Raw genomic sequence first — 13,123 nt, forward strand, 5'->3', positions numbered from 1 at the left:
TAGATTCTCTCCACAACATAAAACTTTTCTTACCACAGGGTTTTTCTACGGTGGAACAATAAAATCAAGAAGATGATTAGATGAACACGGGAAGAAAGCCTAAAATTTTGCTCCTACTAATTTGGGCATTTTGAAGTTAGTTAACTAAGGTTTAAAATCTAGTTTAGTAAATAAATCTTATCCCTTCAAACACTGCAGGACAAGTGTCAAATATCTAAAACCGGGAAATGGAGAGGTGCCAAATGCAAGGTTCGTCATTATGAAAAATAGAAAAACTATCATAATTAGATGACCCCACTTTTTATAGGGTATACCCTAAAAGTTAGCGGATCGTCTGCCTGACTCTCATCAGGACTCATTGATTTCACATTAATTTCAGAGATAACCATTTGATAATTTCCATTAACCCCAGAGATAACATTTCGATAAACCAAAACCAACCGTTCACATTCTTTTACAATACTTCGATCGATACAAAATGCCTACCTTATTAAGATACTAATTACAATGCTAAAGTCTTCATGATAAATCTCTAAGTTCCCTCGTTCGATCCCCGACCTCTAATCCCTGTAAGGAAAACAAAACTAAAAAGTTGAGCTAAAACTCAGTAAGGTTTGCCGATCAAGTAACATTTAATAAAATTTAAATCAGTACAATTAAGCAAGTAGTGCACATTTTACTGTACAATCACTTTCATTAAGCAATTGAGGAAACACTTCACTATACAATCACTTTTAAAAGAATATGGTACTCGCATTAGAGCCACTTCAATGTCATTGAGCATTCATTTCAGTGTCAAGAGACACTCATTTCACTGTCATTGTACATTCATTTCAATATCATTGCATATTCCGCCACTTCGCCTCCTTATGTCTTCTAAAACAATAAACAATCCCCTACATTCAGTAATCAGTTCAATAATCTCCCAACCTCATGGTAATACTCGAGTATACCGAAACATTTACCCAAAGCTACTATCCTATCCGACCAAACCCTTTGCTGGCTCGACTTGTCCGTTGAACAGAGAGTTTTGGGGTGCAGTTCAGCCGATGCGGCGAGGCACACAGACGGCTTACACTCATGCACACTTACAGTAACGTTCAGTCAATTATCGACCTTCAAGTTCAACTAAGTCGAGTGCGATAAAGTACATCCTCGACTTAGAAGACGAGGGACAATTGAGATGCATTTCACAAGAAATCATTTAGTAATGATTCATGATAAGCACATTTGTCACATTATTTCACTTAGATACACATAGACATATAAACATATAAATTTGGAAAACACTCACCAATTATCTAAATAATTTACTCTCGAACCGCGGGTTCGTTTCCTGGCTCGCAGCTACTTCTGAGATAAATATATAATTCCATGGTAAATTTACAATTTGTAGATGTTCACCTATTAGTTAAATTATTCAAATTAGGTTTGACTTTAAAATATAAAATATAACCTATTCAATATTTATTCTACTTTATCGTTTAAATTATTAAAATTAAGTTTGACCTTAAAATACAAAATATACTCAATATTTATTCCCCAATTTATTTCAAGACTTATTAACTTTATTATTTTAAATCAAGAACATACGTATTCTTCAAGTTAATAATTTATAAAATATTTATTTTAGTATTAAATCACTTTCCACTCAAGATTCTAAGATTATGGCTTAGGAGTACTCCATTGGTCCCCTTTTTAAACAATTAAATTTTAGGTTATTTGTAAATTAAATTTTATTCCACTACACCAGTCCCTCAGATTTTATAGTTTTTAAAATATTTGTGAAGACAATATTAAGTAATTAGAAGCCAATTTAGGTACATAAGTATCATGAGTTTTCCTCTCATTTGCTTTAATTTAACTCTACTTGTGGAGCTATATATAGCCATTAAATCTCAGAGTAACCGTGGCTATCATTTATGAAATCTTACAACGTTGGAAATTAGAGGAAATGCTAGTTAAAAGTTGGTTCCTCACGGTGAGCATCTTAGCAAAGTGCATTCAGGAACAAAAGGAAAAGCAGCTTTGCCATCCTCGGGTGTTTTGATCATAATTGGAGCTACGTTTATCGGATTGAGGCGGATTTTATAGCGTTTCGAACCTAAAACATAGATCTATATTTCTTATGAGACATTGACATCCAGTTCTCATGTTTTCAGGGTCAAAAGTGGACGACCAGAACCACATGAAAACAGGTCAGGAGCAATGAGGTCTTTTTGTGCAGTCGAGAGTCGTCCATTGTTCACTTCAGTTTTCTACTTGCTTTAACCTTGTTTGTTGCAGGTTATCCTAAGCTAAACAAGGTCGTTCATGACCAGGATTCAAAGGAGAAAAAAAAAACTGAGTTTGGTTTCATTTCTGCAGCTAGCTGCAAATCTGGTGCCATGCATGCATCAGATTTGCATGCTTTCGCACGCGTATATCAACAAGATATCATTTGTAAGTTCCTTAGGATTCCCTTCAGTTTTAGGTTACAGCTAGCATGTAAGGTATAACTCAAGACTAAACAAAACGTGAGACTGATTTCAAGAGCTAAACAGAACCATAGCTCATTTCTGCTCTTAGTTACCATTTCTGATGTATAATGTTTTCCTTGAACCAGAACTGATTTCGTAGCTAAACCCAACGTCTAAAGCCCATGTTTAGCTGATTAAACCTCTTATAAAACTTAAGGTAATGTAGAACATGCATTTCCTATCATTATTCTCCAAAGAAACATTGATAACAAGCTACAATTTCCAGTTTCCATTCCCCATTTCTGCAATTTTCTTTCCAGCTGCCATTCTTTTTTTTTTTTAACTAAGAGTTTTTTTTAATTAAAAAATTTTGGCAGAGTTTCCCCTTATAAATGGACGAAACTCCCTGCCAACAAACCCAATCTCATGAAAATATCCATATGACAGTTATTTAATACAAATTTTTAGCTAAGCTATAGAAATTTTCTATGAAAATTAGGGAAACCTAAAGTGTCCATGATAATCTCTCCACAGACAGTAGCTGGCAAAGAACGAAAGTCGTCAAAAACATCCTCTTACTCCGAATTTGTGCCAAGGTTAGCTAGATAATCAGCAAGTTTGTTTGCCTTTCTATAGCAATGGGTTATCTCACGAAAATGATGCTTGAAACTGAATAATTCAGCTACCTCCCGTTGGAGTCTCCAAGGGCAACCATGTGTCCCTTGGAGTATTTGCATCAAGACAAGTGAGTCAGATTCAACATGGAAGTCTTGTAAGCCTCCAGCAACACAGAGCTGCACCCCAAAGAGTATGGTCTCGAGCTCCGCGTGTAAACTGGTCAATGACCCAAAAAAACAGGAATAACCGACAATAAATCTCCCTTCCCCATCTCGCACAACTCCCCCACCCCTACTAACTCCTAGGTTCCCCTTTGCTGAGCTATCCAAATTCAACTTATACCCTGCCCTAGGAGCCGACCATGTAATCGGTAAAATATAAACCCTTCTTTTCGGAGCTACCAATGAAAAGTGAAGAACATCCCAAGAGACGAAAGAACATGCTATTTCCGGAAAATTACAATGTAGTAAATTACATAGCTATTGAAATACCTGATTTGCCACCTCCGTCCACGCCACCTTCCTTCCATCAAACAGTCCCCTGTTTCTCGCTTTCCATAATTCCCAGCAGATGAGCATAGGTAATGTACGATAAACGAACCTGAGATACACGTTGTGCCCCTTACGCAGCCACCACCATAACAGCACGTGTCTCAACGTGGACACCATATCCAAATCTCCTAGGACACTCTCAAATCTATTCCAGAGCGCCTTAGCTAAATCCCCTGTTAAAAATATGTGATTAACCTCATCATCTGCTGGCTCAGAACAACAATGACACTTAGATGGACCCTGTACCCCAAATCTACGTAGCAGGTCCGTTAGGGGAAGACGCAACATAGCAACTGTAACATAAAGAAGGAGATTTTGATAGGAAATCACTTTAGCCACACATGCGAAACCACCCAGGAATAATTAGAAGCTTGCGAAATAAGCGTGTAAGCCGAAGAAACCGAGAATGAACTATTCTGCGTTAAATCCCACACTATCCTATCAGAGCTATGAACGAATGAAGGGAGAATCTTCGCAACTTGCCTAACCAACTCAGGGTCTAGAACTTGATTAAGGAGTCGCATATTTCATTGCGCTTGGAAGAAAAAATCTGACACAATATGATCATGAAAAATTTCCACCTGATGACATATAGCCCCAGTTCCCATCCAATTGTCATGCCAGAAATCCATTGATTCCTCACCGATGACCTAGCAAATATGCTCTTCTGCCAACTGTTGAATCGAACATAACCTCTTCCAAATGTAAGAAAGTGAATAACCCTCTTCTACCAAACAAGAGTGCACCCTCAACTATATTTTGTTGTTAAAAATTCAGCCCATAGGGATCTCCTTTGCCGAAAGTTCCATCAAAGCTTAATGGAAAGAGCATCATATACCTTCGCCAAGCTATGAACTCCAATCCCACCCTCCTGATGTGGACGGCATAACTCCCCCCAACTTAACCAATGAAATTTCTGGCCCATATTCATCGAGCTCCACAAAAAATTTGCCATCACCCTTTCTAAGGAATCAATGACTCCCTTCGAAGGAGATACCACTGCTAACAGGTGGATTGGTATTGAAGACAGAACACTCTTTAACAGCACAATCTTGCCCCCAAATGAGAGGACCCGATTCTTCCATGATAGGATTCTAACTATTGCCATGTCGCAGAGTTCGGCAAAATAATGCATCCGCCTTCTTCCAATATAAAGGGGGCAGTCAAGATATTTGATTGGAAAATATAAGTACAAGAAGCCGGTTACCATTCCAATCATCGCACGTCATTGCAAAGACAAGGTGGGATGCACCAAATAACAACTCTTCTGACAATTAACACGCTGGCCGGAAAATGCACAGTATTCATCGACTACTCCTTTGACCAATGTTATTGAAGCCTTAAGGCCGCTAGTGAAAATGACTACGTCATCTGCATAGGCCAAATGTGTGACCATAGAACAGCCTCTAGGGACTTTGAATGGTCTGAATCTTTTATACTCCGCAAGCGTATTGAGTGAACGGGACAAGACCTCTGCACCAATAACGAACAAGGCTGTCGAAATTGGGTCACCTTGTCTCAAACCCCGTGAGGACTTAAAGAAATCATGGGGCGAGCCATTGACAAAGACAGAAAACCAAACATTCGATATCAGTCTCCATATCATATCGATCCAAACTTCACTAAACCCAAACCGACGAAGCACTTGTATAAAAAACAACCAAGACACCCTATCATATGCCTTCATCATATCCAGCTTGAGCATCACATTTCCTCCCCTATTAGGTTTATTAATATCATTCAATAATTCTTGCGCTAATAGAAAATTATTCGCCATCTGTCTCCCTTACACCAAACCACTCTGTTGTAGTGAGATAATATGAGGAAGAACCTTTGCCAAGTGGGAAGATAAAATTTTGGAGATAACCTTATTAATAAAATTGCATAAACTTATCAGGCGATATTGAGTGAAATCATGAGGGCATTGTATCTTGGGTAGTAAAACAATTGAAGTAGCTGAGACACTTCTTGGCAACGTTGTGCCACAAAAGAAACTGACAATAGCCCTTTGAACATCCTTAGCGACCACCTCCCAAGCAGACGTGAAAAACTTTCCCGTGAAACCATCCAGACCCGCAGCACTCTCTTCGTCCATTGAAAAAATTACTTCCTTTACTTCCTGCATAGATGGAACCTCAGTCAACATCTCATTATCCTGTTCAGTGATCAACTCTGGAATAATGTTTAGCGTGTTATTCAAGGACTTCCCCCCTCATTTGTAAACAATTTTTGGAAGAACGAGACAGTTTCATTACAAATACTCGACTCGTCAGTCACCCAGTCACCATTTGTCTTCCTAATTCTATGAATCACTGATTTGTTTCTCTTCTCTGTCACCATAGCGTGAAAAAGTTTCGTATTCCTGTCCCCATCTGATAGCCATTTGACACGAGCTTTCTGCTTCTAGAATTCTTCCTCAATCACCAAAGTATGCTTCAATCTTGCACGTGCCTCTTGTAAAGCCACCAACGACCTTTCTGACGGATGGTTATCATGATCTATTTTAGCTTCTAGCACCCTCTGTTCTGCTGTCTGAATCACTAAGAAGATGTCACCAATAGATTCCTTTGACCATAGTCTAAGTGCCTGTTTAACCCGTCGCAGTTTAGCCGACCAAACCTGAAAGGGGGAACCAGGGGAGGAAATAGACCAACTCTCCTCAATCATATCCATAAAACCTGATTTTGTGGTGTAAATATTTAGGAATCTGAATGGCCGTGGCTTGTCATCTAATCTCATTGATGTCGATGTCAAAAGAGGAGCATGATCAGAAGGGTCTCTCCCCAAGTGCTGCACTAAAATATTACTCTCCATATGCATAGTAGCTGAGTTGAGCAAAAGCCTGTCTAGCCGCTTCCAAACTCTTAAAATAGCCTATCGATTGTTACACCATGTGTACCTAGACCTAAAGAACCCTTTTGCCAATGACATAAACTATGATAATTCTATCCCCTGAGCATGTCTAAAAGGTAGGCCACTCCTTTTTTCCTCTGCATTTAAGATAACATTAAAATCCCCCACAAGAAACCATGGTTTTACCTCCGGCTTGTCATTCAACAACTCGATCCATAAACCTTCCCTCTCCTGGACGGTGCACTTCGAATGAATAAATGAAAAGTAGATCTCCTCAGCCAATAATTGGGATCGGAGGCTTAAAGTGAGATGTTGATCTGACTCACATATCGTTTGGCAATCAAAGACAGATTTATAAAGCACCCAAATGCTACCCCACAGGTTTGCAACAGAAAAATTCATCCCCACCTTCATTCGAATCATATCCATGTTTGCAATCGAGGTCCTAGGTTCACAAATTGCTATCAAAGAGAGAGAGTGCATTTTAACTAATTTACGGAGTCTTTTAAGATTAGAGGCACGTGAGACACCCCGAATGTTCCAAAAGATAAAGTTAATGATTAGATAACATTGCAAAAGAATTTTGTGAAGAAATCACCTTAGAGCGTAACGTGCGGTCTGACGAAAAAGGCAGCTGAGAACCTCTTTTCTTTGGTTGAGATAATGCAAGCGACCCAGCTTGTCGCAATGTGGAGTTTGATACGCAGTAAAGGATGAACTATCACTAGTCATCCTTACTTTATTAGATTCTCCCCTTGGAGACAAATTGCCCACCCGCCCTTGCAACTCATTAAGCTCTTCGTCCTCTGATGCCACGGCAGCAAGCCTATTCATTTCCCCTGCTGCACATTGATCTGCTGGTTCCCTTCTAACATCAGATGAAGAAATGCTTGTGACCACTATCCTTGGTGACAAAGTGCTTGCCACCAGAGGGAGTTTTACCTCTCTCTCTTCCTCACTTGCATCGCTCTCCTCTATGTCCACTACCGCTGCTCTCGCTCCCCACAACTCTATGGTCAGCTCATCTTCCATTTCCTCCAGTTGCAATTCGCTGCTAGGTTGCGATTTCTCTGCACACCCACGCAAGCTATCAGGTTGCCCCTCTACCAGACATTGCCGTGGTTGGTCCTCCTATGCAAATGCCGCCGCCGTTGTACCATTCATTGTCGCACGAAGCTGTCCTTCAAATGCCCTCTCTTCTGCCTGTGTAGTCACACACTCATGTTCCTCCCTCTCCCTACCCAAACTCTTGCTACCCCACCTGCCTTTCCCTCTACCAGGTCTACTTCTCCCACCTGTGATGCCCGTGGCACCATTTTCCCTTCCGCCTGCGCACCAGCCACAAACTAGGTATCTACTACCGTAGCGAAAGACTCCTCCTCTGGAGCTACTGTCACGGGCAGCAGTGCGACCACTGCGGCCAAATGCCCACCCACTTCATCCTGGGCAGTCTCCTTGCGTTGGCGCACCTCTTTTGGCTACAGGCAAAACTTCCTAGCTTTCTCACCCTCCGTTTTAGATACCCGGAGGTTTGGGTGCAAGACATAGCACCCCTCCACTCCATGTCCCAACGAAAACAATGGGAGCAGTATAGAGGGAGATTTTCAAGAATGAAGCACTGCCAAAACCCATCGTTTTCGCCGTTTCCAATCCATATATGTGATGGCCGAGGCTTGAGCAGGTCAACCTCCACACAGACTCTCGCACAACTTGGACAAGTCGTCTCTGACGTTGCCGCATCCATCAATAGCGGATTACCCAGTGTTGAGATGATCTGAAAGAGAACCTCCTTATTGAACTAGTGCACTGCGGTGCAGTTTTTGGAACTGGAACCAAATGGGGGCGATAGACGGTTCCTTATCCACATGGAACGCCGTCAACCACTTGAAGACTCTCATCGGAGAGCCATGGACATATCAGGTGCTTCTGGCCCAGAGTCTATGAAAATCAACTTCATTCCCCAGCTTTATGAAGACATGTCGTAAGTCAAGCAAACCCACCGAACTTCTCGTAAATCTAATGAGAGGAAGAACCTGCGTATCTTCTCCATTTTTGGTCTTTCCCTAGAGAATTTTCCCACTAGGGCATCCTTGTAAGGAGTGGCTAGCCGATTGAGATCCTCCTGTGAAAACATGAGAGCTGGTTCCCCCTTATGGGTCGCAGGCGATACATGAATGGTCAGAGTCGGTTGTGAAGAACCGGCTGAGAATAAAGCAGCAAAGGATTTGCATTCAAAGGTTTGAGAAGGAGAGGGACGCCTCCCAGCAGGCAGCTAGAGGGCAAACATGGTCGTGGAAGACAACCTACCAGCGACGCACAAAACGCAAACGAAGCTGTTCCTATTTTTTAAAACGATAAGAAATCTTTTTTTTTAAAACAGATTTAACTAAGACATTTTGTCAAACATGTGGAAGGCATGATTTTAGCTCACATGTTTCTTGAAATTTGACCGAATATAAAGCCCAAAATTTTTTGCCAATAATCAAAGGTTGAAAATAAGAAAATGTATGAAAGGAATTCTAAGTGCTTTTGTTACTTGATAAAATTCAGTAGAAGATCAGTATAGCAGCACCTTATGAAGAAGGTTGAAGGAGTACTTCATGGTGGGATGCCCGGAAGTAATTCCAGCTGCCATTCGGTTCTGCACAAAGTTTCTTTTTCCAACCAAGAACTCATTTTTTCCTAGCTAAAGTTTATACACAGCTTAAACATTCAATTACACTAAATAAGCAGGAGGTTTATAAAATTTTACCTTTTTTTTTCTTTCCTTAGAATCTGAAATTGCCGACTGCTCTAGCTCTCCCTGATTCAGTTCCTCAAGGTCCTAGCTCGAGCTTCTCCTGCTTTCCTCGCTATACTCCTTCTTGTTTTTGGTTAGTTGGTGATGAAGCTAGCTAACCTTTCTCTCCCACTCTCTTAGTTTTACTCTCGGTGTTGGGTTGAAAAGGAAAGGAATTGAAGTTTTTGTTTTCCTCTCGGCCACCACCCAAAGATATTGACAGATAACTTCTCCTTGTTTTCGGTCGGTCACTGCTTGGACTTTGCAAGCAACCTTCTATTTGATTCTTCAGCCACCACTTGGAATTTAGCAGTTAGTTGCCTAGGAAAATGCAGAGCTCTCTCTCTACTCTCTCGGTTGGTCTGAAGTGGAGCAAGAGAATGAAGCCTTCCTCACTTTCTCTCGGCTGATCACCCAAATCCTCTTCATTCGGTGGACAATAATTCCCAAGTTCCTCCACTTAACTCTAGCTTCTAATATTCTGATAGTTAGCTGGTTGAATGGTAAATTAGTTAAGATGAAAGATTAGCTAGGTCATTTAACATTAGTTCATTTGTTTACTAAGGCTGCATTTTTTATTAATTCACTCGTTAACTCCCAACCTTATTTGTATTTCCTTAATCTTGTAGATTCTCACACATTTGATTCTATAGGAAATTAACTAAACATGTAATTTATTCAACTATAATATATTCAAATCACACAAATTACGGTATACGTACAATATGTTATTTTCATTCATTTAATTTTAATTTTTTTTACACCATTCTAGAATACTTCTAAATTCTCAATTTTATATAAATTCAATTAGGCATTTAATTTAACCATTTATTCATTATAATATTTCTAATATCAAAGTAATTAAAATAAAAGAAATTCACAGCATACATATAATTTTTCTCGAGTTCTCACAATAAATATGGATGAATTATATGTCACATAAAATAGTATTATAACATTTAAAATTTGAAATAAAAAATGATGGTTTAGAATTGAATCCATAAGTTTTATTTGACAAAATATAAAAATTAAGATTGTAATGATCAAATTCGAAAGAAATTTATGAGAGCATTTATTGTTGTAAAAATTATCCACAGCTCAAACAGAATTATTATGGTGAAAGATTTTAGTATCAAAGTCAAGGCAAAAAAATTTATGAAAACTTAAAAGATCATAAAATCGAAAGAGAAAATGCAACAAAAAAGAAGTAAAAAATTGTTTTTTTTCCTGGTTCAAGCAATTGAACCAACCAGTTTGGTTCAAATTTCAAAATACTCGTTAAAACCATATTAATCAATCACATAATGTGAGGCAACCAATTATATGCTTCAAATCAATGAGATGAACATAAACTTCCATATGACATTTCAATTGTCTAGATTGTCAATTATGGGTATCTAATGGTGCTAAATTCCAAAAAGATGCTATTAAAAACACCTAAAGCCAATTTTTATCCTGAAGCTAGAATTTTTTGGCAATGAACACATTCTCCCTTGACAGGTAGTGTTTTGATACCTATATTTGTGTTTTGATGAGTAGTAGCGTTAGAGAGAACTGTGCCTCCAATAAAAATTTCATGACCCAACAAGCAAAAAAGAAAATGATTTGCAAACACATTAGATAACTCGTACGAAAATTGAACGTTGGTCATGATAAAACCATCTTTATTAGGGTTCTTTATGACCACTTCTTCTGTTAATGTGATTGAATGAAATGGGGCTATGCATTTATACCAAAATAATGACTTGTAAATTTTCAAAATAGTGACAGATTTTATTCATCATTTATTACAATGTGAATATCTCTATGAACTAAGTTGAGTCTTGAACACTGGCAATGTACTGTTATTTGAAATTGACGGATGATTTTAGGAAATTTTGGCCCTTCAGTAAAAATGCAAAATTTTTGGTAATTTGTGGATTGGTGTACGAAGGCAGCAACTTCTCAAATCGAACCAACCAGCCACGTGATCCATGCTATAGTCTTGCTAGGTTCACTTGGCTATGCTCTTGTATAAATAGCCGTAGCCCCAAGAGCTCTTAAACCATCAAAGTTTCATTTTGAGCTGTTCAAACTTCAAAGACAGGATGCGTTCATCTGTTGCTCTCGTTGTGTTCTTTTCAATTGCCCTGGTAAGATTTCTCAAACATCAGTACTCTATTTGAGTTCATAAGAGATAATTCTTTGATTGTTAGACACACTTAAATCCGTTAATTGCTCAGCATTATTATGATCCTCACAATTAAAGCTATGTACTTGAAAAAATACCTTCTTCTTCGCTGTCACACATTATCCTCAACTCCTACCATCCCTCCCCCCGCGCGCCGGAGGGATTGGAAAATCTTTTGATTAAGGAGAGCAAAGCTGACTTGGTGGCTCTCTAGTTCTATGGTCATAAAACTTCCCTTTTGTTGGACCTGTGTGGGCCAGCCCATTTGTGGGCCAACCCAAAACACAAGTTACTAAGATTTGAGGGCTTCATGTGACGGAACATTAAGTAGCCACATAAGGCAATTATTCTTTAGTCCTGGTGCGAGAGAAAAAAGTCAGCCACCATCTTTTGTTGGTTGAGAGAAAAAATGAAGAGAGAGAAAGAGCTAGAGAGTGAGAAACTTCAAGATCTTGATTGGAGGGTAATTTGGAACCGATTGAGACGAAATTTTATCCACGTGATCCTCTCGTCAGGCTCTACTCATCTACCGGTTCAGATTTTGGATTTTCTCTTCGTTTGGTAACACTTTTTGAAACCTACTTTTTTGACAGTTGTAATTTTGGGGAGTGATTTTGTAGTAGATTGGCTTGGTTGCTATTGGTGATATTGTTGTCACTCGAATATTTCGGGTAGACCTGTGTATTTTCATTATTGTGATAGTGGAGATTTCTGATTGGACTAGATTCCGTGATTTTTTCCAATTGGATTTTTCAAGTAAAAAATCTTGGTGTCCTGTGCCTTTTATTTTTCTTTTTCTTGCATTTTATTATCACTGTTGGTATTATTATTTGGTGATTTGGTTTATTCCTATTTTAACTGGTACTTGGGAAAAGAGAAATTTATCCTATGCTAACTTTGATATTGTGTGCCTGTACCAGTACTCCTTTCCCCACAAATGGTATCAAAGCAGTCAGGTTGGGCTGTTCAGTTGTACTAGTTAAAAATGGATGATTCGGACAATGATTGCATGATAAAATTGAATGCTACTAATTATTCGATTTGGAAGCCTAGAATGGAAGACTACCGGTATTGTAGAGATTTATTTGAATCTGTTCTAGGAGATAAAGGTAAACCAAGTGATATGATTGATAAAAAATGGGTTGTTATGCACAGGAAAACCGTTGGTAGTATTAGAAAATGGATTGATCAAAGTATTTTTCAACATTTTGCTAATGACACCAGAGCTAATGTATTATAGAAAAAACTTGAAAGTATGTATGAATGGAAGATCGGTTTGAATAAGGCTAGTTGTCTGAAACAGATTACTCGAATGAGATATAAAGATGGGGAAGATATGACTGAACACCTGAGTAATTTTTGGGGATTGATAAACTAGGTAACTACATTAAATTTGAATTTGGATGACAAAGTACAGGCTTTAGTATTATTCAGTTCACTATCGCATAGTTGGGAAACCATGATGGTCTCCGTTAGTAATTCAGGTCTGAATAGTATGTTGACCATGGCAATTGCAAAAGAGGCCGTGATGAATGAAGAGTTCAGGAGGAAAAAACAAGAAATTGTCTATAAGTTTTAGGCCCGGTGACAGAAAAGAAAGAAAGAAGAGGGAAAAGCAAAAGTAGAGAACCCCACAATAGAAATGACAAATCCAGAGGCAAGTCTGAGTCAAGAAAAAATATTGCATGCTATT

General features: G+C 38.8%; 1 long non-coding RNA gene across 1 annotated transcript; it reads right to left on the minus strand.

Moving 5' to 3' along the window:
- Positions 1 to 396: 396 nt before the first annotated feature.
- On the minus strand, positions 397 to 8,801 carry LOC113707873 (uncharacterized). The gene is made up of 2 exons (XR_011820891.1): positions 3,569 to 8,801; positions 397 to 567 (listed from the first exon to the last, which is right to left on the minus strand). It is a non-coding gene; the product is annotated as an uncharacterized lncRNA (long non-coding RNA).
- Between the last annotated feature and the right edge of the window lie 4,322 nt (positions 8,802 to 13,123).

The sequence above is a fragment of the Coffea arabica genome, chromosome 9c, assembly GCF_036785885.1.
Source record: "Coffea arabica cultivar ET-39 chromosome 9c, Coffea Arabica ET-39 HiFi, whole genome shotgun sequence".
In the NCBI taxonomy this organism is placed as follows: Eukaryota; Viridiplantae; Streptophyta; class Magnoliopsida; order Gentianales; family Rubiaceae; genus Coffea; species Coffea arabica.